At 34.5% G+C, this 24,558-nt stretch overlaps 1 protein-coding gene across 1 annotated transcript in view; it reads left to right on the top strand.

Moving 5' to 3' along the window:
- Positions 1-24,558, top strand: part of LOC138715198 (uncharacterized) — a 1,247,406-nt gene that overhangs the window by 72,591 nt on the left and 1,150,257 nt on the right. The gene's annotated exons all lie outside the window — the stretch shown is intronic.

Genomic DNA, 24,558 nt, shown 5'->3' on the forward strand with positions numbered 1-24,558 from the left:
GTACCTGCACAGTCTGTTGTTCCTAGCACCCTCACAACTCAAGCTTCGTGACTGTATATATTAGACTGTGGTGTTTTACCGATAATATACCGGTATTTTAATAATGCACGTCAATACCGATAAAAACGTCCTAAACTGACGTCACATGAGTGTTAAAGGTTTGTAATATTCTTTATCGGTATTGAAAAATATCGAAAAAAAAATACCGGTATTTATCACTAAATTCAATAGTGATACAGTCTCTCATTAGCATTGATTTACTAGGTGTAAGAAATGTAAAATACGAGAGTGGACCACTATAATTTAGATATGCCACGTTTATTCTTCCTGATTCTGTTGATTTCTGATTTCTTGAATAGTAACCTGTGAGCTCATAATTTAGAGGTATTTAATCTATTTCTTCTTGAAGTCACAGTTCCTTATGGTGTTCTATTTATTTTCTTCCAGAATATATTTTATTCATCTGTATCTTACTTATGTTATAAATATTTTATTAAGCTATCAATTAATTTATTGCGCCATTCAGACATCTCTCGCCCATAGTCGTCATCTGTAGGCTATAAATAATATTCTTGGGATTTTTGGTGATTTTATCTAATTCTATTGAAGTAAAGAAAAAAGAACATGATATAAAATTTCTCACTAAATTATAGGCCTACATGTCCCGCAATAATTCAGATTTTTATCATGTTACGAATTATATTATCGTTTATAGTTTATTTCCTTAACCAATGGCGAATGAATCACTATCCTATGGCTAAGGCCGTGGGCTCTGGGGAAGGAAACATGTAACGTGACCGTAGCTTAAGGCGAGTTCCGAAATTGCGAGAAATTTTTCCATTTGAATTTATCAGCTTTGTAACTGAAACCATGTTATGTTTACCTCTCGATTTCTCGCGATACAAACATTACTTTAAAAGTTATAGACTAAGCTCGAAAATGTATTGCTGAACCCTGAGGCAGGAGCAAGTTGTGGAACATATCGCTGTTCCGGAGGAAAAACGACATAAGTGCAACGTTAGTTTAACCTAGAATATGTTTCCGGAGAAGCAAAAAACAATATCTTATTTGTAAATAATCGTTTTGAAGATTGAAAAAAATAATGTTATAAGAATTGAAATGAGGCAGAATGCTACAAATTTTTAGTTACTTTAAAATAGTTCTAGTCAGATAGGGGTGTTTTAATATTCATCCCAATTTTGCAGTTGTGTCATTGTTCTTCCAGAACAGCGATATTGTGAATCAAAATACGAATTCCAGAACTGCGGTAACTTGATCGGCATGATGATTTCTCCTCCGGCAGTTATAGGCCTAACTTGTGTATAAAACCGGATTTCGCTACTCGCTGTAGCTCCCCAAATCCATCACGATGCTGAGTGAGCACTGGTCCCATACGCGGCCGAAATGTTATCAGATTCTCTCTCCATGATGACTGGAACGAGTGCTTATTTCGTATTGTTAGTCCAAAATAATAATAATAATAATAATAATAATAATAATAATAATAATAATGGCTTTATTTAACCTGGCAGAATTAAGGCCGTAAGGCCTTCTCTTACACTCAACCAGGATTAAAACTTGCTTATATAGTTGAACACGGTTGAACATAAACTGGATAGGATTTAAGTAATTACATACTGATACGATTTAGGTACATAATGAAATCAAAAGAGGTAGTTTCATAAAAATTTACCTCATAAAATAAAAATGAACATAGTGAAATATATGTTAATATTGCTAGAATCAAATACATATCACACAAAAAGAGAAGCCGGTAATTCAATAAAAAATGTACACAGTAAAAATAAAAATAAACACATTGGAATACATATTAGTATTACAAGTAAATAGGATTCACGTAATTAAAACCAGAATCCGACAATTGAATAAAATATACAAAAAAAAGAATAATAGACTAATAATAAAAACATAGCGTAATAATGAAAAACGACACAGTGGAATACATATTGGTGTTCAGTGATAAATAAACACGATTTAAATGATTACACAATAAAAATAAGAAACAAAGTATAAAAATAAATACAGTAGAATACATTGCATTAAGTATTTGCAACGCGTTAGGTCTGGCAACTCATCAAAAGATATGTTTCTAATTTACATTTAAAAGAAATTAAAGTTCGGCAGCTCTTGACTTCTGGCGACAGATAATTCCAGCGACCAGAAGTAGCAACAGTGAAAGATGAATAAAGAGATGATGTGTTGAGTGGTATTTCTAGCTTGTTATCATATTGTGACCGAGTATTTAAGTTATATGACGCGGTTAGGATGCGGATGTTCCATTTGATTAGCTTTATATTTTTCCTTCATTTATTTGTATTTATTTGTATTCATTTATTTATGTGTGTAATACCATCATACAGCACACGGTTACAACTCAAAGTTGTGTTCAGATTTTACTTTGATTATTACACTTTTACTACGTCATACTACTTTTGACCAATAAAACGGTACGAAAGGACGTGTTTCAACAAATCATGACTGTTTATCGCTACAATTGTTTCACTTCCCTAGCATTTGTTTGTTTTCATCACTTCCCTAGCATTTGTTTCTTTGTTTGCCAACATTTCAAACTGCAAATTCTTTACGGTACTACAAAACATGTTTTGCTATCGTCATGTGTTTTCCTCATAGATAGTAAACTGAAAATGGCGACTCCGTTCAAACGTTTTGGTGACGCTAACATTAGTGAAACAGAATTTTATTAAGTCAATTAATACCTAATTTATTATATTAGAGTACTTCATTTCTTCTAATCTTTATTTACTTTCTTCTGTTTTCATCACCTCTCTACCATTTGTTCCTTTGTTTGCCAACTTTTCAAACTGAAAATTCTTTACGGTACTATCATGCTTTGCGATCGCCACTTGTTTACCGCAGAGAGTTAACTGAAAATGGCGGCTCCGTTCAAACGTTCTGGTGATGCTAACATTAGTGAAATAGAATTTTTGTGAGTAAATTAATATTTTATTGTATTAGAATGCATCATTTCTTCTAATCTTTACATATTTTTTTTCTAATCGTGTAATAGTCAATTAAATCCCATTCGAGTTATGATTTTCTCTGGATAAATGAAAACCTCTAATGAGATTACTGTTGAAAATAACCTCCTATTTATCCAACTTCCATTAGTCTAGCGACATTCCTTTCTTTTGTAACTTTGTAGAAGGAAATCGTTTCGGTTGTCATTTTGTCTGCATTGATTTTTTTTATTTCAGTTTACTTTCTTATTTACGTAGAAATCTGATTTATGTTATAACAACAGCATGCATACCACTACAGACTTGTTGCTTTTCCAGAACATGGCATCACTCTACTGATCCAGGTCATGCAAAATGACAGGAATTCCAAGAATTGTAAAAATGTTACAAAGAATGGAGTTATTTTGTTTTAAAATATGTACTCCTTTTTTAATACTGTCTAAAATATAAGGAGTCGCAGGTAAGATGTTGAATTAATCTGCGAAGCTTAAAGTGGTTTCGTGGATTTACAAACTAGTCACACAGAACTGTAAGGGATTGGCTAAAGCATTGAAATCTTTTTTAATGCTCATCCGTGCGGGTAAGTTCTTAACCGCTTTCACGAAGTAAGAGAGGATGAAACTGAGAAATTGGTGAGAGGAAGGCAGTCCGTCCGTAGCAAAACTTCGATTACAAAGCGAGAATAAGATTACTTTAAACAAAAATGAATAGAAAAAGATAGCTAGAAAGAAAGGAAAAAGAAAAATAAGAACGGAAGAAGAAGAAAATGAGAAGTAAAGTAAGAGACGCGAGGCAAAGCCTCCTGGCTTTCTGGAGGTGAAACGGCGGACATAAATCTTAAAAACCGGAGGCAGGAAGGAAGGAATGAATGAGGGAGGAGGGGAGGAGAGCACCGTATCCTCTCGCTTCTCATCTCCTCTCAACTTGGTCACAGCATCCCTGCTCCAGCTGGTAAAACCGAAAGTTGAAAGTTCTTGAAGCAGTATGAGTAAGAAAAGAGATATAGAACGGTAGAAAAGGAAAGCATATCCTTTTTCGGTACTTCCATCGCAGTCTCCGTCGGCGAAACGACGGCTCTGCAGCACGAAACCAACAAAGCAACCATCCTCACCACCTGCTTGCTATAGAGAATGTAAGGGGTTGGAAGGGGGTTGGAGACGATTCACAGTTTATATACCTACCATCTTGTGTAGGAAAGTGTGTTTTCTTCCTCTATTGCAGAAACCCTATCTCAACTTTTGATTTAGTACAGCTAAAGTCGAAATAGGATAGACCATCCATCTTTAGTTTTCCTACTCTTTTATAAGTCTTTCAGGTCTCAAGGAATTGATCCACAGTTTCTCTGTCAGCCGGAAGATAGCAATTTATATGTGTATAGTTTGTCACTGATGATCTTGAAGTCTTACCCACAGATAAATATCTCTATTCTATTTTTACTTTGCACAATGGAGTTTGTGACAGAATGTCGTCACTTTTTAGGCTTGGATATAATAGCTCTCGTCTGTACAATAGAATCCTTTGCTTCGTTCATGTGGATATCTTCAACAATTGACAAGCCTAAGGGCACTTTTCAAACGTATATTTCTGAAATCTTGTATATTATCGCTGACGTTCTTTTCTTCTTTGTGGCTCCCAAACTTTGTCTTAATACGCCACTCCACTACTTCTTTCTCCAAAGTTTATAAAAAGTTTCAAATCTTCTTCTCTTCACGCCACTTGATAACTTCCACCTGTTCTTACAATTTTAATTGTTATGTTCCCGAATTGAGATTTTTAACGAAGAATGACAGAAAATAAAAAGATGTTGTGATTCACTCATCCAATTAGGCTTACTTAATTTCATTTCAGAGTTCAAACATAAGTAATGAAATAAAATTCTTTGTTATTTCATACACTCATTCATTCCCTTTCTTTTCACTTCACGGCTTGGGCTCAAAGCCTGTTTTTATCTCTTCGTCTTTTTTATCGTTACCTGTATTATAAATTCTTTTGACTTCAGTACGTTTTGTTCGAGGTAGAGTTGATGACAAAATCTAATACTTTTTGCGTAATACGGAGTTCAAGAAGCTGCAACTAGGTGGTGCACATGCCAAAACGCGCGCGTGCTTCCAACTTTCAGATACTGCATAATCTACTCTCAAGCGGCAAAGGAATAAGCGACGGAAAAAAGTGACAGGGGACTTGAGAATATTCCTATGATTGCGTCCAACTTCTATACAGGAATAAGGGTAATGGAAATATGAAAAAAAAAAAAAAAAAAAGCATTTTCTCTAAGATTTAAGTGTTTCTAATGAATGGGATTAAATAAGCTGTGGACAAAGTTCAGTCCTCTAGTAATAACGATAATAGTAATAGTCAGGGCGCGGATTTTTACGAACGCCCTTAAAATGGCCTATAAATTATTCAAATGTTAGAAAATAACCTAAAATACTGAAAAATGACCTAAAAATAAACAATCCTATACATAAACTTCTTTCCACATCCGCGCTGACTGCAGAAGCATACTTGCAGAGTGACAGATCACTGGGTGTTAATTATTCATGGATTCTGGTTCACGTTAACACTTTATTTTAAAAAAAAATTAAAGTTGTTTAACGACACGTTAAAAGTGTTAAAATTATCTAAATAATCACATCAAACATTCAAATAAATTTAATTCAACTGGCGTTTACAAACTAAAATGCAAGAGTTGTCCACATCATTTTTACATAGGACAGACAGGAAGATCCTTTCAAACAAGATATAATGAAAACATTAAAGCTATAACCAAACCCTACATCACATCAAATTATGCATAACATATTATCAATAATAATCATTACTACAATAATATAGAAACAGATATTAAAATTCTACACATCACACCAAAAAGTCCACAGTTAAACATCTTAGAACAATACGAAATATACAAACATACAATAACACACCCACAACATATACTTAATACACAATTATAGTTCAATACCCACACATTGTTCGATATCATGATACATAACACACAAACAACCACCCCCACCATAGGAGCAACACATCCTCACCCCTACAACTGACGAATGCAAATGGCAGAATGCAAGATCAACAGAAACAACAGTAATTCGTAGGAGACTGAAGATGAAGCAGCACCGGCGTCGAAACGGGCCGTCCGTCTAAGGTACATAAGCTTTTTTAAAAATTTTAACATTTTTAACGTGTCGTTGAACAATTTTAAGTTTTTTTTTTTTGTTAATTATTGTTGTATCTCTCCAGTTTTAAAGCTTTCTCCTGAGAGGATTTCAACGATTGTGCACTAACTTGTAAGTTTTGTATCCTTGATTTTTATCTAACACATTTTTAATTTTCATTAAAACCTTTTCGTCAGTATCACTAATCACACTGTCCAATTAATCTTGAACATTCTTAACCAATGCTATAGAAAACTCTTTCAGATTCCGCATTTGAATGAGGTACTGCCAGTACTAATCTGTAAGTTTTCCTATATTGGGAAATTTTAGTTCGTCATTGAAGTCTTTAGCTGAAATTGCTAAAAAAAATCACCTTTCAATTTAAAAAAAAAGCCCTCAAGATTTAAAAAATACCTGAAAGTTTAAAACAAAGAAAAATACTAAAAATAACGTAAAAACTCTACATTTCTGTAACCAGCGACTCATATCCAGCATTTATATATTTAGTGGCGTTACAAAAGATGTAAAGAAAAATGATGACGTCATCAAAATCCGCGCCCTGATGATGATAATAATAATAATAATAATAATAATAATAATAATAATAATAATAATAATAATAATAATGCAATTAAGAGGGAATATAGACCAACTATTAAAAGACAATTTTATTAAGGGAAAGCTTTAAACCACACACAACATTTAACTGTTACACTTTTATACGCGAACATATGGGAATATCCAGTAAATATTTTTATTGTTATTCATGCATCCATATGTGTATAATGCGAAGCTAGTGTCGGTATTAACCTTCTATAGTTATACATGTGTTGTGCACTCGTCCGTTTCGCATCCAAGTCAAAATTACAACTGAATATGGATTATAATAAACTCTTCCAAGCAGGTTATATATCTACATGGACTCTACTTTTGTTGCGGTTTCGAGAACATGCCAAAGTCTATCAGTGTGTGGCTTCTTAACTGACTCGCTTTCTTCAAACATGATATTCACGACGAAAACGACGTTGTTACACTGATGTTACACACTTTCAAATTATTTAAAACACAACATGTATTCAGATCGTTCCCTTGTAGTAGACGGCATTTTGTTTTTTTTTTTTTTTCAGTCGTTTCTAAATGGTAATATGATTTCTTTTCTTCTCAAAAATAATTATAAAAACTCCGTGTTTTCACATATTTATTTTTTTTTGTCTAGCTAGTAAACAAAGTGCGTAGAATTCAAAATTATACAACAAAAAATGTTTGTAACCACTATCGTAAGAGCCAGATTCGTGTACTGTGGTTTTAGTCAATATTATAACATAAAATTTACAAAGCCAGTTTACTAAATACACTAATTAACTTAATTGAGGCCGACAACTAACACACAAGAGAAGAAGAGAAAAAAAACACATTTAATATAAATTAACAATCAGACAGAAGCCAGTGAAAACGAAAATAACATTTGTATCACTCCTGAAATGATTTTTATAGAAATGTTATAATAAGGGCCGATTGTATAAACCATTTAATCTTAGATCAGAGGTTAAATTGATCCTTGTTCTAGCTGAACTTGGAATTTTGTGTTGTATAAAGTCTAATCTGAGATTAATGTGTCTCAAACTAAAGTCAACTTTGACTGAAGAAATTTCTCCGATTAAGTTAGATGATACAAGTTCAGTTAGGCCTATTTCTTTTCTGTTTGAAATATACGAGTGGCAGACTGTGCAAATAGAATAACCATTGTTATTAATATTAATATATATGGTAGTTACAGTTATATATATTTTCAATTTCTTGCCTTAATACACAAGCAATCTTATATTTTATAAGGCTCTATCGTGTACAGCAGTATCAAATAACATAACCTATAACTATATTATGTTTATAACAGCCATTAATTATTAATGGATATAATAGGTACATTCATAAATGTTCAATTAACTGTTTTATAAAGCTTTATTATGTTTAGTAGTATCAAACACCATAACATGATAACAACTTGGAGAACAGTCAACCTTCTTCTTATTGTCCGCCATTATTTACATTGCACAAATAAACTAGTGTCTCCAACAGTGTGTACGGAAAGTCGCCAAAAAGTAGTTGTAAAGTCGCTAGATTTCTCATTATCAACAAAGAAAGATTAAATTTTGTCACTATGGGGTGCTAAAAAGTTCGCTAAACCCCTATTTAAGCAATACAACAGTTAAAAGAAATTGTTATTGAAAAAGAGTTAAAGTCGCTAGATTGGCAACACTGAACAAACTTGTACAATATGGTCGGCGCATCACATATTTCACCTGTTTATGCGATGTTGCCAAATCCTTTTCACGTGAACTTATATTGCATTTGAACCAAGGTATTTGATCGCAGAAAAGTTTTATACAATAGAAGAAGAATCTGAACTCGGTTCACTTTTCGATCTTCGATCAAAGTTGATCTTTAGTCAGGGAGTTTTATACAATTGGGCCTAAGTCTTCTCAAACGGATCAAACTGTATGTTTTACGTATGTCTGCACTTAAATATTGTTGTGTATGTATTAAATTGTAGCATATCTAGATAATGTATCACCGCAACAAATAATACCCACTACAGTGTCGCTACCGATGTGTCGAATAAAAGAGGTTAGTTAGGCCCTATTGTAATTGGAAAAAAAAAATTGTACAAACTAGTTCTTGGAATCCAGCTGTAAAAATAAATATTTGGAAAATTAAAATAACGCTGATGCAGGATGGGGAGTGTTGTTTCAATTTCGCCGCACTGTGAGTTGCGATATCTATTGTTATGGTAATAGCACATTGGGTTGCAAAATTCCCAGAATTGTTAATTAAACCATTATATATAGACCTGTACGAGTGTTTTGTTTCAAGTTAATTAAAGCCCAAAAGGAAAGTATTCAGGCATAACAAGGATCTCATTTGACATTTAATTAAAGTGAGGCTCGTTATTGCCAGCGTCTTACCACAAAGAAAAATAGTTGCCATTGTTACGATGGTACAAAGGAGTCTTTACGTATTAAGTGTAATTGTTTGACCTTCGGTGATAGATAGTCTCGTGCACATGAGCTGTAAAATACGATATGACAGTCGAAATGATGTATATAACATGTTTAATAGAAAGATGTGTTAAGTTACACTCTCAGGATAACTTGGTTATTAATTTGAAGACTCACTGCTCTGCGGTTGACAGAAAAGAAGTGCGTAAAATCATAAGCATGTGAACTATAGTTAAACGTCTGAAAAGTGGAATTTTACAATAAAGGATAGAAATTGGAAACAGAAATATAAAAAAGTACTTTATGAACAAATACAACACAGTCATAAAGAAAGCAGCAATTAAGTGTTAAAAAGAGGAAGATGGCAGTCAGAAGAGAAAAAAATATAAGTAAAATAAAAAGAAAGAAAGAAAGAAAGAAAGAAAGAAATTAAGAAAGTGACATAGTTAGGAACAGGAGAAAAAGAAAAATAAAAAATTACGGGGAAACCAAAGGAATGTAACAATATAAAAAAACAGCTGGCAAAGAAGACTCAAAATAACATGGTAAACAAATAAATGCAAGATGACAGATGGATGACAGGGGTGAAGAAATGGTATAGAAGAAAAAGAAATAATGAAGAAAGAAAAAGGAACTGAAGATATAAAAACAAAAGGAAAATAAGAAATGAAGACTAAGAGAGGAAGAAGAAAAAATAGCAATAAAGGAAGAAATAAAAAGAAACAAAGGAAGGAGTAAAGAAAGAGTGACACAGGAGTAAAGAAAAAAGTATAATAAGTAAAGGAAGAGTGGAACGGAAGAAGAAACAAAGAAAAGAGGAACGGTGGAAGAAACTAAGAAATAAAGGACCTGAAAAAAGAAACAAATGTAACGAACGAAGAAGTGAATAAAAATGCAATGGACAAAGAAGCAAAGAAAGAGAGAAACGGAGGAGAAAGGAAAGAAAGGGAGGAACGGAAGAAATAGAAGCAAGAGGAATGAACAAGTAAAGAAACTGAGGCACGGAAAAATGAGTAAAAAGAGAGCTACAGAAGATGAAGTAAAGAAATAGAGGAACAGGGGCAAAAGAAAAAAGAAACTAGAATAAAGGATGAAGAAGAAAAGAAAGAGAAACGGGCGACGATTTAAAGAAAAAAGGAACTGAGGAAAAAGAAAAGCAAGAAAGGGAGGGAGAAGTAAAGGAAGGGAAAATAGAGGTATAAGTAAAGGAAGGGAAGAACTGAGGAAAACATAAAGACACGGAGAAATTGAGGAAGAAATAAAGAAAGGGTAGCGCAAGAAGTAAAGGAAGGACATAATTGGAAAATAAATGAAGAAATGTAAGAACTGAAAAAGTAAAGGAAAGGAATAACTGAGAAAGAATTAAGTGGGCAGAAAAATGAGGAAGAAGTAAAGGAAGGGAAGAACTAAGGAATAAGTAAAGTAAGAGGGAAGCAGTAAAGAAAAGGCAGAACTGAGAACGAAGGAAAGATAGAACTGTGGAAGACTTAAATGGACGGAAGAACTGAAGAATAAGTAACGGAAAGAAAATCAGAGAAAATAGAAAAGAATGGGAAGAACTGACTGAGAAGTAAAGGAAAGAAAGAACTGAGGAGGAAGTAAAGGAAAAGAAGAATTGAGAAAATAAATGGAGTGAAAGAACTGAGAAATAAGTAAAGGAAGGGAAGAATAGGGATGAGTAAGGGAAGGGAAAACTGAGGGATGAGTAAAGGAATGGAAGAACTGAGAGATGTGTTAGGGGAGAGATGAACTTGGAAGTAAAGGAAAGGAAGAACCCAGGAAGAAGTAAAGAATAGAAGAAACGGAGGAAGAAGTAAAGAGGAGGAACGGAGGAAAAATAAAGAGAAGGAGGAACGGAAAAAAATGAAGGAAAATAGGATTTATAAACAAAGAGAAACGAAGGAAGATATAAGGAGATAGAGAAATAGAGGAATAAATAGTAAGGAGAAACAGAGGAAGAGAAAGAAGAAGGGAAGAAAAAGGAAAGAAATTGGGGAAAGAAAATAGGAACGAACGAAAGATCAAAGCAAAAGTGGGATGGAGGAAGAAGCGAAGAGAAAGAGGAACGAAGGAAGAAATAATGAGAAAGAAGAACGGAGGAAGATGTAAAGGAAGAGAGGAACAGAGGAAGAGTGAACGAGAAAGTACAGAGAAAGAAGTGAAAAAGAGAGGAAGGGAGAAAGAGAAAATCGGAGAAGGAAGTATAGTATAAAATGAGCGGAGGAAGACGTAAAGAAGGAGAGCAACAGATGAAGATTTGAAGGAAAAAATTAAGGAAGTAGTGAAAAAACGGAGGATGAAGTAAAGGAAAAAATGAGCAGAACTAAGGAAGCTGTAAAGAAAAAAAGGAACGGAGGAAAAAGCGTAGAGAAGAATGAACAGAGGAAGAAGTTAAAAAAAGAAGTGAACTGATGAAATTGTAAAGGAAGACAGAAACGGACGGAGAAGTGAACGAGAGACTGAACGGAGGAATAAGGAAAGAAAAAACTAATAGACGAAATAAAAGTAAGGAAGAATAATACGAAATAAAAAACAAAGAGATAAATGAAGAAAATAGTTAAAAGATAAAAGAAGTGAGAAAAATTATGGGAATAAAAACAGAAGAAATTAATTGTTGGTGAAAATAGGAAGCAATAAAAGAGTAAATAAAACATTATATACTCGTATGAAAAGAAATGGAAGTAAAAATAATGTAAGAAGAGAGCGCATGAGATTGTATCTGTCGGCACATGCACGAGCTTTCTCATGGTGATCGTTATAGAGTATTGAGAGAGGGTAGATTCGTCTAGAGGAGTCTACACTAATGCTCGGAAGATTCTATTAAAGTCTAGTTTTGTACGCCAAGTTTCATTCTCATTTTGTTAATAATCATGAAGCCACCCTCTGGCTAATAGAGAATTAAATGGCCTCAAGTTGGAGCTTACAATAAAATATGATAGGCCTACATATTACTTCCCATAATACACACTTTTATTTCGGATGAATGTAATGAATAAGGTATGAACCACGTTTGTTGGACACACTGTAAATAGATCAGCTGGTCGTTGAAGTGTGTCAAATTTTTGGATTTATTGTTGAGAAAGAGAAAGTCTTCGCGATGTAGAGTCACTAGGCAGTATATCAAGATCATTGCCCGTGAAAAGGGTGCAATGTAGCGAAGATTTTAATAAAGGGAAATCGAATATAGTTTCACCCTAGTGCTTGGACCGGTGCCTACCCTGTTGAAATACATAAATTATGTAGGCTACTGCACTAGCATTAGAACGCTAACAAATAATGTAATGCGTAAAGAACACCAAAAATGAAATACATTTAGCACAAGTAACCTACCAAAAATTATATTGATAATTAGATGATACTAGCTGACTCATATGACAACCTACAGCGAGCAGTATGGATAATCTGAAATTAGTGCAACATATATTTCTAACGAAAATGTGATGGCTTTCTTGACAGCAATTCCATATACAAGAATGAAACTACAGAACACGTTAATAATAAAATTAACTTTTCCCAAATTATTACTTCTGTCTAAGGCATCATGCCTGGACTCGCGTTGCGGAATGAAAGCTGGTTCGAATCCTCATGGAAGAAGAAATTTCTTCATGAAAATTCGCCCAGTCTATGAGGCCGGTGCTCATCCAGTAACGTGATGAATTTGGGAAGCTACGATAGGTAGCAAAATCCGGTTTCAAAAATGAGCTATAATGCCTGGGGAAACACTGTTAACCACACGTTTCCTTTCTACTTGGACGATTATTCACCTCGGCTGAAACAAGAATACGAAAGGCCAACAGTCGGCTGATCGACCTCCACAGGCTGGCGAGCCGCGATTTCCTACTACTATATTACTCCGTCGATATAGGAGAAAGTCAATGTTAGTTTTTGTGCAGCAGGTACTGTTGGTCCAAAATAAAAAGTTATTTGATGTTAGTGAAATGTTGCACTACTTTCACATTATGGGATGCAACATGTCACTGAAGTGCACTTTCTTGACAGCCACCTGGACTTCTTTCCAAAAAACCTTGGCGCTGTAAGAGATGAACGCGGGGAGAGGTTTCATCAAGAAATATCTACCTCCGAAAAGCGTTTCAGTGGAAGGTGGAATGCAAGTATGCTGGCTGAATATTGCTGGTCACTCATCAGAGAGATTGCAGAAGCTGTCTACAAACGTAAAAGATATAAAGACATTTTAATTTGTGAATTTTGGCCAAACAGAGGTTGCTTTATGTGCTAGTGTAACAAACTTCTGTAAATGAGTGAAGTGCGTATACCATAAAAATGGTATGTGTTAGAAAATTTTGGTTTTCAGAAATGAACTCAGCACTTCTCATTTAGTTAAAATTACATAATTTCATCTAAAGGACAGAAACAAAGTTTAAATTCATTGTCCAGTGTAATCAGTTCTCTTAAGTTATTTGGCCTATTAGTCCGTGCCAAACACCTCTTCAGGTGTTGATGACCTACATTATCGTAAGCAGTCTTTTTTCTTAGCGGTAAATTCTTTAAGACATCCATTAATATATAATTGATATATTAATATGACAACCAGGAATTGTAACAAAACCACGTTGATTGAAAGAGAATTCAAGGAATGGTCGCAGTCTCCTACCAAAAGGTTTTTTCAATAACACGTCTAATTATAAAAAAGGTAGAAACAGGGCGCCAGTTGTTAATTTCTTCAGGATTCCCGCTTTCAAATATTAAAACTGTTCTTGCTACTTTAAGTGCTCGAGGACACTTCTTAAATTTCAACATGGCATTTGCTAAAATATATAATAACTTAGTAGTTTCAAGTTCTTTCTAAACTCGAACAGTAATACGATCCGGTCCTGTTGCTGTGTCCATTTTGATCTCACTATCTGTAAAATACTATTACTTACTTACTTACTGGCTTTTAAGGAACCCGGAGGTTCATTGCCGCCCTCACATAAGCCCGCCATCGGTCCCTATCCTGAGCAAGATTAATCCAGTCTCTACCATCATATCCTACCTCCCTCAAATCCATTTTAATATTATCTTCCCATCTACGTCTCGGCCTCCCCAAAGGTCTTTTGCCCTCCGGCCTCCCAACTAACACTCTATATGCATTTCTGAATTCGCCCATACGTGCTACATGTCCTGCCCATCTCAAACGTCTGGATTTTATAGTCCTAATTATGTCAGGTGAAGTATACAATGCGTGCAGCTCTGTGTTGTGTAACTTTCTCCATTCTCCTGTAACTTCATCCCTCTTAGCCCCTAATATTTTCCTGAGAACCTTATTCTCAAACACCCTTAATCTCTCTTCCTCTCTCAAAGTGAGAGTCCAAGTTTCACAACCATACAGAACAACCGGTAATATAACTGTTTTATAAATTCTAACCTTAAGATTTTTTGACAGAAGACTAGATGACAAAAGCTTCTCAACCGAATAATAACATGCATTTCCCATATTTATTCTGAGTTTAATTTCCTCCCGAGTGTCATTTATGTTTGTTACTGTAAAATACTATATAATTAAATAAATAAGTACATGAATGAATGAATGAATAAATAAATAATAATTAAGCAATCAATCAGTCAATCCTATCAAACAAATAAATACCGGAAGAAATAAGTAAACAAGCAAGCGAACAAAACAAATTACGCCGAATATTCCCACTGAGGAGTAAGACGTAGTTATACGTCAGAGAAGCAAATGGCATAATACAGAATAAATAGAAGTGAAGGAAAATACAGTCAGATTTCGAAGATGGAAATAAATCTTCACTTTCCTGCTCAGAAGTGAATTCCGACCCTCTGTATCTGCAGCTGAGAGATCTAGAGCTTAATTCAAACTAGAGAAATGTCGTCTTCAATATGTAGTACTTACTAAATTACTTTTGGTTGACTGTATCCCAAGCTGGGTTCTTCTAGTAATTTGTTTCTCAGCCTTGTAACACAAAGTAGAGAAACTGCTCTTGTTGTGAAGAACACGGCCTGCATACAAACACGACTTCCTTTCCCTCAGTTATAATTTTGTTCGGGTTTATGTCGTAAGGATGTTAATCCTGGATGCAAAGTGTAATTCATACCGGGATTCACAAAGCCTGCTTGTCGGAATTATGCAAATGAAATGTAATGATTTAACGGGGTTGACAAACGACCTACTCATGACAAATTCAAACAGGGAATAATACAGCATCACCACCAGTGTAACATATGACTACTGCATGCGGATCTAAAACTATCATCCAGCGAGCATATATATGTTATAGCCTAAGTTATAATATTATCATGAACAATTTCGTTTTAAGAAAAAAACCTTCCATAATATCAGGTCGAGGGCCATAAGTCTGGTATCGGATTAGCGAGAGACGTTCGAGATTTCTCTCAAACATGGGTTCGAATTCCCCTTGGGTTGATTATGTGGTAGAGCTTCTTTCCGAGATTTTTCACGAATGTAAGACGAATGTTAGATAACGCCATGGTGATACTTCGAACTCCCATCTCTTATTTTTTCCTAACACTCTGTGCTCAGTATAGTATCATATATATTAGTAGCCATCATCCTCTATAAGTTACCCTTTTCTGTTCGTTGTCAGCCTCTTAGGTACCGGTACCGTAATATAGTGGCCGTAATATGACGGTGAGCAACGTCACTGAAGCGTTGTCACAGAAATAATAGAACGTGGTTTTCTAGAAAGTGTTGACTGTCATTTATCCATTCATTCGTAGTATTCTGCCCAAGGACAGGTCTTTCACTTCAAACTCAGATTTCTTCAGTATTTCCTATTTTCTGTCTTCCTCTTAGTTTCCGTATATGATCTATATATCTTAACCATTAAATTCGCAAAGTATTCTATAGAATACAACAGGCTAATAGGCTGTATGCTATAATTTTAATGGAACAATGGAAATAAATTGGTAGGAAAATTAAAGTTTCACAATACTATAATATTGTACAACATATAAAATGTGGACTTGCAATAGTTGTTTTCTTTACAGTCCGACACTGTTTAATCAACTAGTGTGAGAAATGAAGTTTTAGCAATTTAAGGATTAATGTCGCCTGTTGATGAATTTGATATCTTATTCTGCCCCAAACTCTTCTCCCGTTCACCATTCTTTCCAATACATCCTTCAGTAGGCAGTTTCTTTTCAGTCAGTAACCCAGCCAATTCCTTTTCTCTTCCTGATCAGTTTTAGTATCATTCTTTCTTCACCCACTGTTCCCAACACAACTACGTTTCTTATTGTCTGTCCATTTCACACGCTCCATTCTTCTTCATATTCACATTTCAAGTGCTTCTAATCGCTTTACTTCACTTCGTCGTAATATTAATGTTTCTGCCCCATACAATGCTAGACACCACACAAAGTACTTCACTAGTCTCTTCCTTAGTTTTTTTTCCAGAGGTCCGCAGAGGATCCTCCTTTTTGTTTTATTAAAAGCTTCCTTTGCCATTGCTATCCTCCTTTTGACTTCCTAGCAGCATGACGGGCATTATCAGGTAAAAAAAAGTAGTGCCGCTATTTGTATGACGTCTGTGAGTGCGGTGACAAACAGTTCAGTCAAAGTTCTTGTACGATACAATAGCAGGTGCGATGAACTTTTTGTTTGTAGTGATTTAAAACATGACCCTAAAGTGGAGAAGAGATCGAACTATCAGTGCTGTATTTACATATAGCCCGGGGCGGAAAATTCTGGGGACTAGCATTTTTTGTATCATAAATATGCAACTCCATTTCCTTGTTTTCCTTATATTGTCCTTATTCTCCTCCTATCGTCCTTGTTGTCATATTCCCGTTGTTCTGCTTGTGTTCTCATTGTCTACCCCTTATTTTCATTGTCTTCCTCTTGTTCTCCTTGTATTCCTCTTGTTCTCCTTGTATATCCCTTGTACTTTCCTTGTTCACCTTTTATTTCCTTGTTCTCCATTGATCCCCTTGTCGTGCTTGTATTCCCTTTGTTCTCGTTGTCTTCCCTTTGTGTGTCTGTACCCACAAGAAGTCCTACATAAAGATATACAGCATAGTAAATTATGCAGCTTCCGATTTTTTCCCTCGTTACTCATCCTTTCAACGTGGCCAAACCATCTTAGCTCATTTGTTACAACGAATTTGGTAGCTGGATTTTGCTCTAATTAACTTTATTTGGTCAGACATATTCTAAATCTCTGTATCACAATACAAAGAATAAAAAAACACATAGGAACCAGGTTTCTACGTACTAATCATATAGGCCTACTCATTACACCTATGGCATACTATATCGTAGAAAAGATAAATTTTACCTACAATTATATTATATATTTATACAGAGTGAACCAGAACTCTACCGACAAACTTTCACAGGTTGTTCAGAGATGTTGGCGGACTATTTTGATATAAGGAACCTATGATATCCGGTGACATTACTGTGTAATGTGTTGTAGATATATTTACTTGTAGCGTGTCGTTTGGACGGTGATAAGATAGGTTCTGATAGATTACAAAGAAAAAATAAAAACTAATCAACTAAGTTCTGAAGTAGGTACTGTAATGTCATAAACTGTATTACAAACAATACAAAAATTACATGAGTAATAAAATAAACCTAAGTACAAAACTCATACTTCTTTGTTAAACATATCACTGTACAGTGCAGAGTACACTGTGTACTCTTCACTTCGTTTAAGACAGCTGTTCAAAATGTCGACCGCCATGATCTATACCAACTGTACAGCGACTGTACACTCAAAACAGTTGATTGTTTACGTTGACATGTCGTGTAATACGGCGACTGCTGAAATAAGAATGAGCATATTACTCAGTAATAATTCAGCGGAGAACATAGGTTCCTGATATCAAAATAATCAGCCAACATCCCTGAACAATCTGTGAAAGTTTGTCGGTAAAGTTCCGGTTCACTCCGTATACAGGCTATGTATATATTCCAGTAAAGTACAACTAATCCATCGATGTCTATTCCATCACATTGAAAACGCTGTATACATTAGCTAGTGAAATGTTTGGTTCAGCTATATAACTTAATATTACATATTTTTGTGAATTTACATAATTCATTACATACGATTATTTCACTCTATTTTACTACATGTCTACATACATATTTTGCTGTATGATGCTACATCAAGATCTGATCTCTAAAAGCCTATCGGATGAAAAGGACACGGAGAGCCACTAATCTAACAAAGTTAGCCTATTCAAATGCATAATTGGGACTTTATTTTTTGAAGCTCTTTTTTGTATCATATTATAAATATTTTTCTACATTCATATTCATTATAAATTAAACATATAGAGAAAGTGTTACAAATATGGAATACCATTTTGTTTTTTTCTTTTTGAAACCTACATGTTTTCAATACTGAACGTAAAGTATCGTCCTGTTCATTGCTGAATGTCCCTGTGAATGATACAGCGGGCTTAGACGTTTGTGAGATGTTTTAAAATGTTTGAACAAAGTAATTTTCTCAAAATTTAACATATTTTCTTCATAAAAAGGAGGTAAAATATAGATTACTGTTAACAAGTTATAAGATTAACAAAATTGCAAAGTCAAAATGGCTTCTACTAAGAAAAGCTATTACAAACAAATTGGAATTTGGTAATATTTGTATTTGCAGTAATCACAAACATAACATCCCTTTTCGTATCCTGCACAATTAACGTATGCCCATATATTGTATATTTCGCACATAATCCATTCATTTCCCCTTGCATCATCAGAAAACTTTCCTTCACAGAACAATCATTCAGTATCTTCATTAGAAGATGTTTTTCCCAACCGTAATAATGAATCCATATGAATCGTCTCTCACGTCTTTTCTCGAACTTGTTTTATGGCTTCTTGCATTGCCTTTTAATTCCATTGTTTTCTAAGTTTATTGGTAGATGAGATGTTCTATCCTACTACGGGTGTCTTCACTGGTAACGAAACATAAAACCAGAATATAAATATGGAATACTAATAATACTAGTTTTTCATATTTGTGAAACACTGATATTATACGTCATAATCTCAAAACGCATCATAATTTTTAAAAACTAAATCAATTAAACATACATTGCTATAAACGTTTTATTTCTCTTTAAGAATATATATAATTAATATTTCTAACATTGAGGAATAACAATTTATATTCAAGAAAAGAATTTACTGCCAAAATTTTCACTTTCCTCTAAAACGCAATAATGATAAATGTTTCAACAGTTCAGCTTCTAACTTCAAAATAACACATTCCCGCGAAAGAGTCTAGTGCGTAGTAATTTGGAGGCCTTCCGCTAAAAAAAAAAACCAACACGTTTCAGACCGTATATCACACTATTTCATATTTGTACCCCTATTTCATATTTGTAACACTTCCTCTGCTAATATGACATGTATTGTCTACGCTGCATATTATCTTTGTTTTCGAATTTCGTCTCTGGATAACTTCCTGCTACGTGAGAAGATAGCTATAACTTAATAAATCGATTGCCTTCTTTGCTAATGTGCAGAAGTTATTTGTGTATTTCCTTTAGATGATTTTTTTCGTCTGTGAAGTCTTCTCTGTCGAGCGATCTTCGCGTCTTAGAAACCCACAACGCGTATTCTTGCTTCCTCCCCAGTAGTAAGAGCCTTGGAATTTAATATACCTAAGCTATGTCGAACCTGGCATAACTTTTCAGCGCCCTTATTCAAATACCTAGCTTCGATTTTCTTTCCCTTTAACAGTGTGGAATGCCAATGAGTGCATCTGAATAGCTTTGTGCTAGACCAGTGACCCAAAATTCTCTTTATATTAGAGGTTTCGTGGTTCTCAAGTGTATAAAGGAATTTTTATACTTCTGAACCAAAGAAATTGAAGGCTTAAATTAAGTGAGGAACTAAATTCACGTACATAACACCACTGAGATGTAATATGCGGCATTAATATGTGACGATAGCAACATTTCGTTAAAGATCAAATTGTTACAAGTAAGGAATTCCTTTTAAAAAATCTGTTTTTAACCAATTAAGAAACGTAATTTAATATCGTAAAAGCCCGTAATAGCGTGGACCAACATACACCGGATTGAAATATAACGCGGTGGAATGTAAGTAAAATTCTTTCGCTCCTGCAGTATTCTTTCCTCGTAGCACACATGTGGTGACTACAATGCAGAAAAAATATGTATGTAGTATCCCATATGAAATTCTTGCTCACAAACATCCACCAGGCCTATATTAAATTAGGTTAGCTTTTTATGTTTCATAGGAGTAAAGGTGGCTACCCTACCACATTATCTCCTGTCCTAGTTGCTTATAAGTGGTGACTTGTTCATATCACTTGCGAGGTTCAGATCTGTCTTCGGACAGTTGATAATACAACAAGAGTAAAGGTATAGTAAAATTAACTAGTTTCTTTTATTTGCATGTTTCGTGACAAAATTATGTACAGTACATTAGTGTATTATGTAGCAGTCCTTCCCTTCGTACTGACTCCTCGTTCCTGATTCTACATTCTACCCCTGATCATATATATATATATATATATATATATATATATATATATATATATATACAGGGTGTTTCAAAAGTACGGGGCATAATTTCAGGTATGTATTTCCCACATGTAGACAATCAAAATAGTTCATTACAACATGTGTCCGGAAATGCTTTATTTCCGAGTTATGGCCTTCACAACATTGAAATTCACCGGAGCCATATCTCATGTTTTAGAAGACACTCCACTGATCAATCGTCAACACATTCACTTCTTGCATGATGGCGCTTCTGCACACTTCAGTCGTACGGCTCGCCGGTACTTGGATCGAAGATTTCCTGATCGATGGATAGGTAGAGGTGGCCCAATTGCTTGGCCTCCACGCTCACCTGATCTGAACCCTCTCGATTTCTACTTGTGGGGCCATTTAAAATCATTGGTTTATTCGTCTCCGGTGCCTGATTTGGAATCCCTTTGGAATCGAATTGTGGCATGTTCTGAGGACATACGCAATACTCCTGGAGTTTGGGATCGTGTTCGCAGGTCAATGAGACATCGATGTGAGGTCTGTATTCAAGCAGGAGGTGGACATTTTGAACATCTTCTGTAATGACAACAACCTGCGGGAAGAAAAACGTTCCGGTGAATTTCAATGTTGTGAAAGCCATAACTCGGAAATGAAGCATTTCCGGACACATGTTGTAATTAAGTATTTTGATTATCTTCTTCTTCTTCAGCTACAGGGATTAGGCCTATTGGCCTGTTCCGTCTTCAAGTCTTAAATCATCTGTCCATCTTATTTTCGGTCTTCCGACATTTCTATATCCTGTTGGTGCATAATCCATAATTTGTTTCGGTAATCTGTCATTAGTCATTCTTGCAATGTGTTTGTACCAATTTTGTTTCTGATTTTTAATCTTTTCTTCTAAATTAAAAATATTTAATAATTGTCGGATATTTTCGTTTCTTTGATGATCCAATAAAGTATAACCTGCAACACCTCGTAGGAACTTCATTTCACTTACTTGGATTTTTCTTTTTGATGCGCGGTTTAATGACCAGTTTTCTAAGCCGTAAGTTAATAATGGAACTGCTAAGGTTTTGTAAAATTTTAATTGTGTTGAACGCTGTGTTTTATTTCTTAAAGTTCTTCTTATTGTTCCACATATCTGTTGGAATTTGCTCAGCTTACTGTTAATATCCTGTTCACCTAAATAAGATATATTGCTGCCTAAGTAGTTAAAAGAAGATATCTGTTGTATAGTTCCTTGATTAATAACTATTTTACATCGCCTATGGTTAAGCCCTCTGAAAGCCATTGTTTTAGTTTTGTTATTAGAAATTTTTAGGTTATATCCTTCTGTTATTAGCTGGAGCTGGTAAGTTGCCATTTGTAGATCATCCTCAGATTCTGCGATCAATATTTGATCATCGGCAAAAAGCATTGTATTTAATACAGTTGTTCCTAAATGTATACCAAATGCTATTTTATTCTGCCGTTCTTCTATGGCTTTATTGAGGTATATATTAAATAATGTTGGAGATAGCGGACAACCTTGCTTCACACCTTGGTTTACTATTACTGAATTGCTTATCTGATTACCTACTCTTATCGATATTTTTGTCTCATATAAGCTTTTTTATGATATTTACCAAATGTTTGGGATATCCTTCTTCATACAATATTTTCCATAATTTGTTCCTTAAGACCTTATCAAAGGCTTTTTCATAATCTACTGTATGAACAATATATATGTTGGGAGATTAAATTCCCTTCTTTTCTGAATTATCTGCTGGATCACAAAAACACATGATCTTCCTTTTCTAAACCCGCATTGTACTTCATTTAGTTTTGTTTCACTAATAATATTTAGGCGTCGAGTTAATATTTTTGCATACAATTTGTATACGGAGTTTAATAACCTGATACCCGTATAGTTATTAGGGTTGTCACGATCTCCCTTTTTGTATATTGGGATTATTATTGCTTTTGCCCATTCTTCTGGCACTTTATAAGTTGTCCAGCAAATATTCAATATATTTAATAGGCGTTGTTTTATATTTCTTGAGGCATATTTCAATAATTCTATGTTTAAGTTATCACTACCTGGAGATTTATTGTTGTGGAATGATTGTAGGATTTGTTCCATTTCCTCATACTCGATGAGATCGACATCTCTTACAGGGTCTGGAACAGAAGTATTGTTGTCATCATATAAATTTGTCTCATAATTTTGAGTTGTCCATAGTTCCTTAAAATATTGAAGCCAATCTTCTGTCCTTATATTGTTCAGTGCTACAGTATCTCTTTCTTCTTTATTCAAATACTTTAAGGCTTTATAAGCCATTGTTTGTGCTCCATGTACATCGTATTCTATATTACTTATATAAGTGTCCCAACTTTGTCTATTTAATTTTCGTATCTCTCTTTTAACTATAGCACTTCTATATTTATATTCCTTCCTATCTATTTCTGATTTTGTTTGTAAAAATCTTAAATATGCCTTATGTTTATCTTCTACAATCTGTTTCGTTTCATCGTTCCAAATTGAGATGCCTCTTTTACTTCTTCTTTTATTTCTTTTTCCCAGGGATTCATATGCAGCTTCTTCAATTATATTTCTTAGATCCTCCCATTCTTGGTTGACATCTGTACTTAATGCTCTATGATCAATGCATTCATCTAATCTCTTACAGTATAATTTCCTTATACTGTCTTGTTTTAACAGATGTACTTTATAGTAAGTCTGTACTGATTCCAATGTGTGTTTCTTTTTTGGTTTTTGCCATCTAGGTGGGATTCTTATTTTAGATATTAAGAATCCCACCTAGATGGGATGATTATCTACATGATTATCTACATGTGGGAAATACATACCTGAAATTATGCCCCGTATTTTTTAAACACTCTGTATATATCAGATTGGTCATTCCTATTTTACAAAATAGCAACATAAAAAGAGAACAACCACTTGGATTTCCACTATCGAAAATGAATTTTTTGGTAATGACAGCTATAGTCGCGACGCTGTTATTCCCGGTGTGACTCCTCCTCTTTGCTTACGACTTAGGAAGTCAAGGTTTTATAATGTCTAGGTACGTAGTATCGTTCGCCATTTTTGTTCTTTCGTTGCCGAGCTACCAGACGAGCGATCTATTTGCCACACCGTTAAACATTATCACGTCGTAGCTCCTATGATAATAAATCAAACGCACTGTAATTCAGCAAATAATTGAGCGGCAAATAATGTCCTCGTGTGCTTCTTGCGAACGCCAACGAAAGAGCCAAAATGGCGGGCGATTATATTAAGTATTTATCCAGCCTTAAGAAATGCATACCATCTTCATCAGCGAATCACAAGACGCACATGTTTAAATGTAACCGACCTGCAACATGATTGGCTGCCGGAAATTAGAGCGACGGGATTATAGATGGAAGTACTGCTGCAAGCTATTACTCCCTGCACTTCCATCAGGATTATAACGTGACTTCTTTTGTAGTCCCTAGATGGCAGCAGAGTGAAAGTGATAAAAGTTGTCTTCAAAGTTCATTACAATAATCTGTTCCACCTATCGATGTACTATGTATAAGCTAAGCGTGGGGTGAAGTAGGAATTCTAAGCCCAACATGGAGAAAGTTACTGTTCTCAAAACAAATTTGTATTTATATCCCCGTATTCGTCAGATTTAACCCCCCAAGACTATCACCTACTGTATTTCCGAAACTTTTTTTTAAGGAAACACTGAAAGGAAATAAGTTTCATAAAATGATGCAATAGTAACTACTATGGAAGTGTGGTTTGTAGACGAAGACATTTTTTTTTTAAGACTCAAGTGCTTTAGTATCATTGTCCTAAGTGTAGTTTATAGAATTAAAAAGTGATTTTGTGTTGAATAAATAAATATGTATCAGGGTCTTCAAACATCAGGTAGGCCTAATGCAATTTTGTTAGTACTAATGATGCAT

This window comes from Periplaneta americana, chromosome 15 (genome assembly GCF_040183065.1).
Source record: "Periplaneta americana isolate PAMFEO1 chromosome 15, P.americana_PAMFEO1_priV1, whole genome shotgun sequence".
NCBI lineage: Eukaryota > Metazoa > Arthropoda > Insecta > Blattodea > Blattidae > Periplaneta > Periplaneta americana.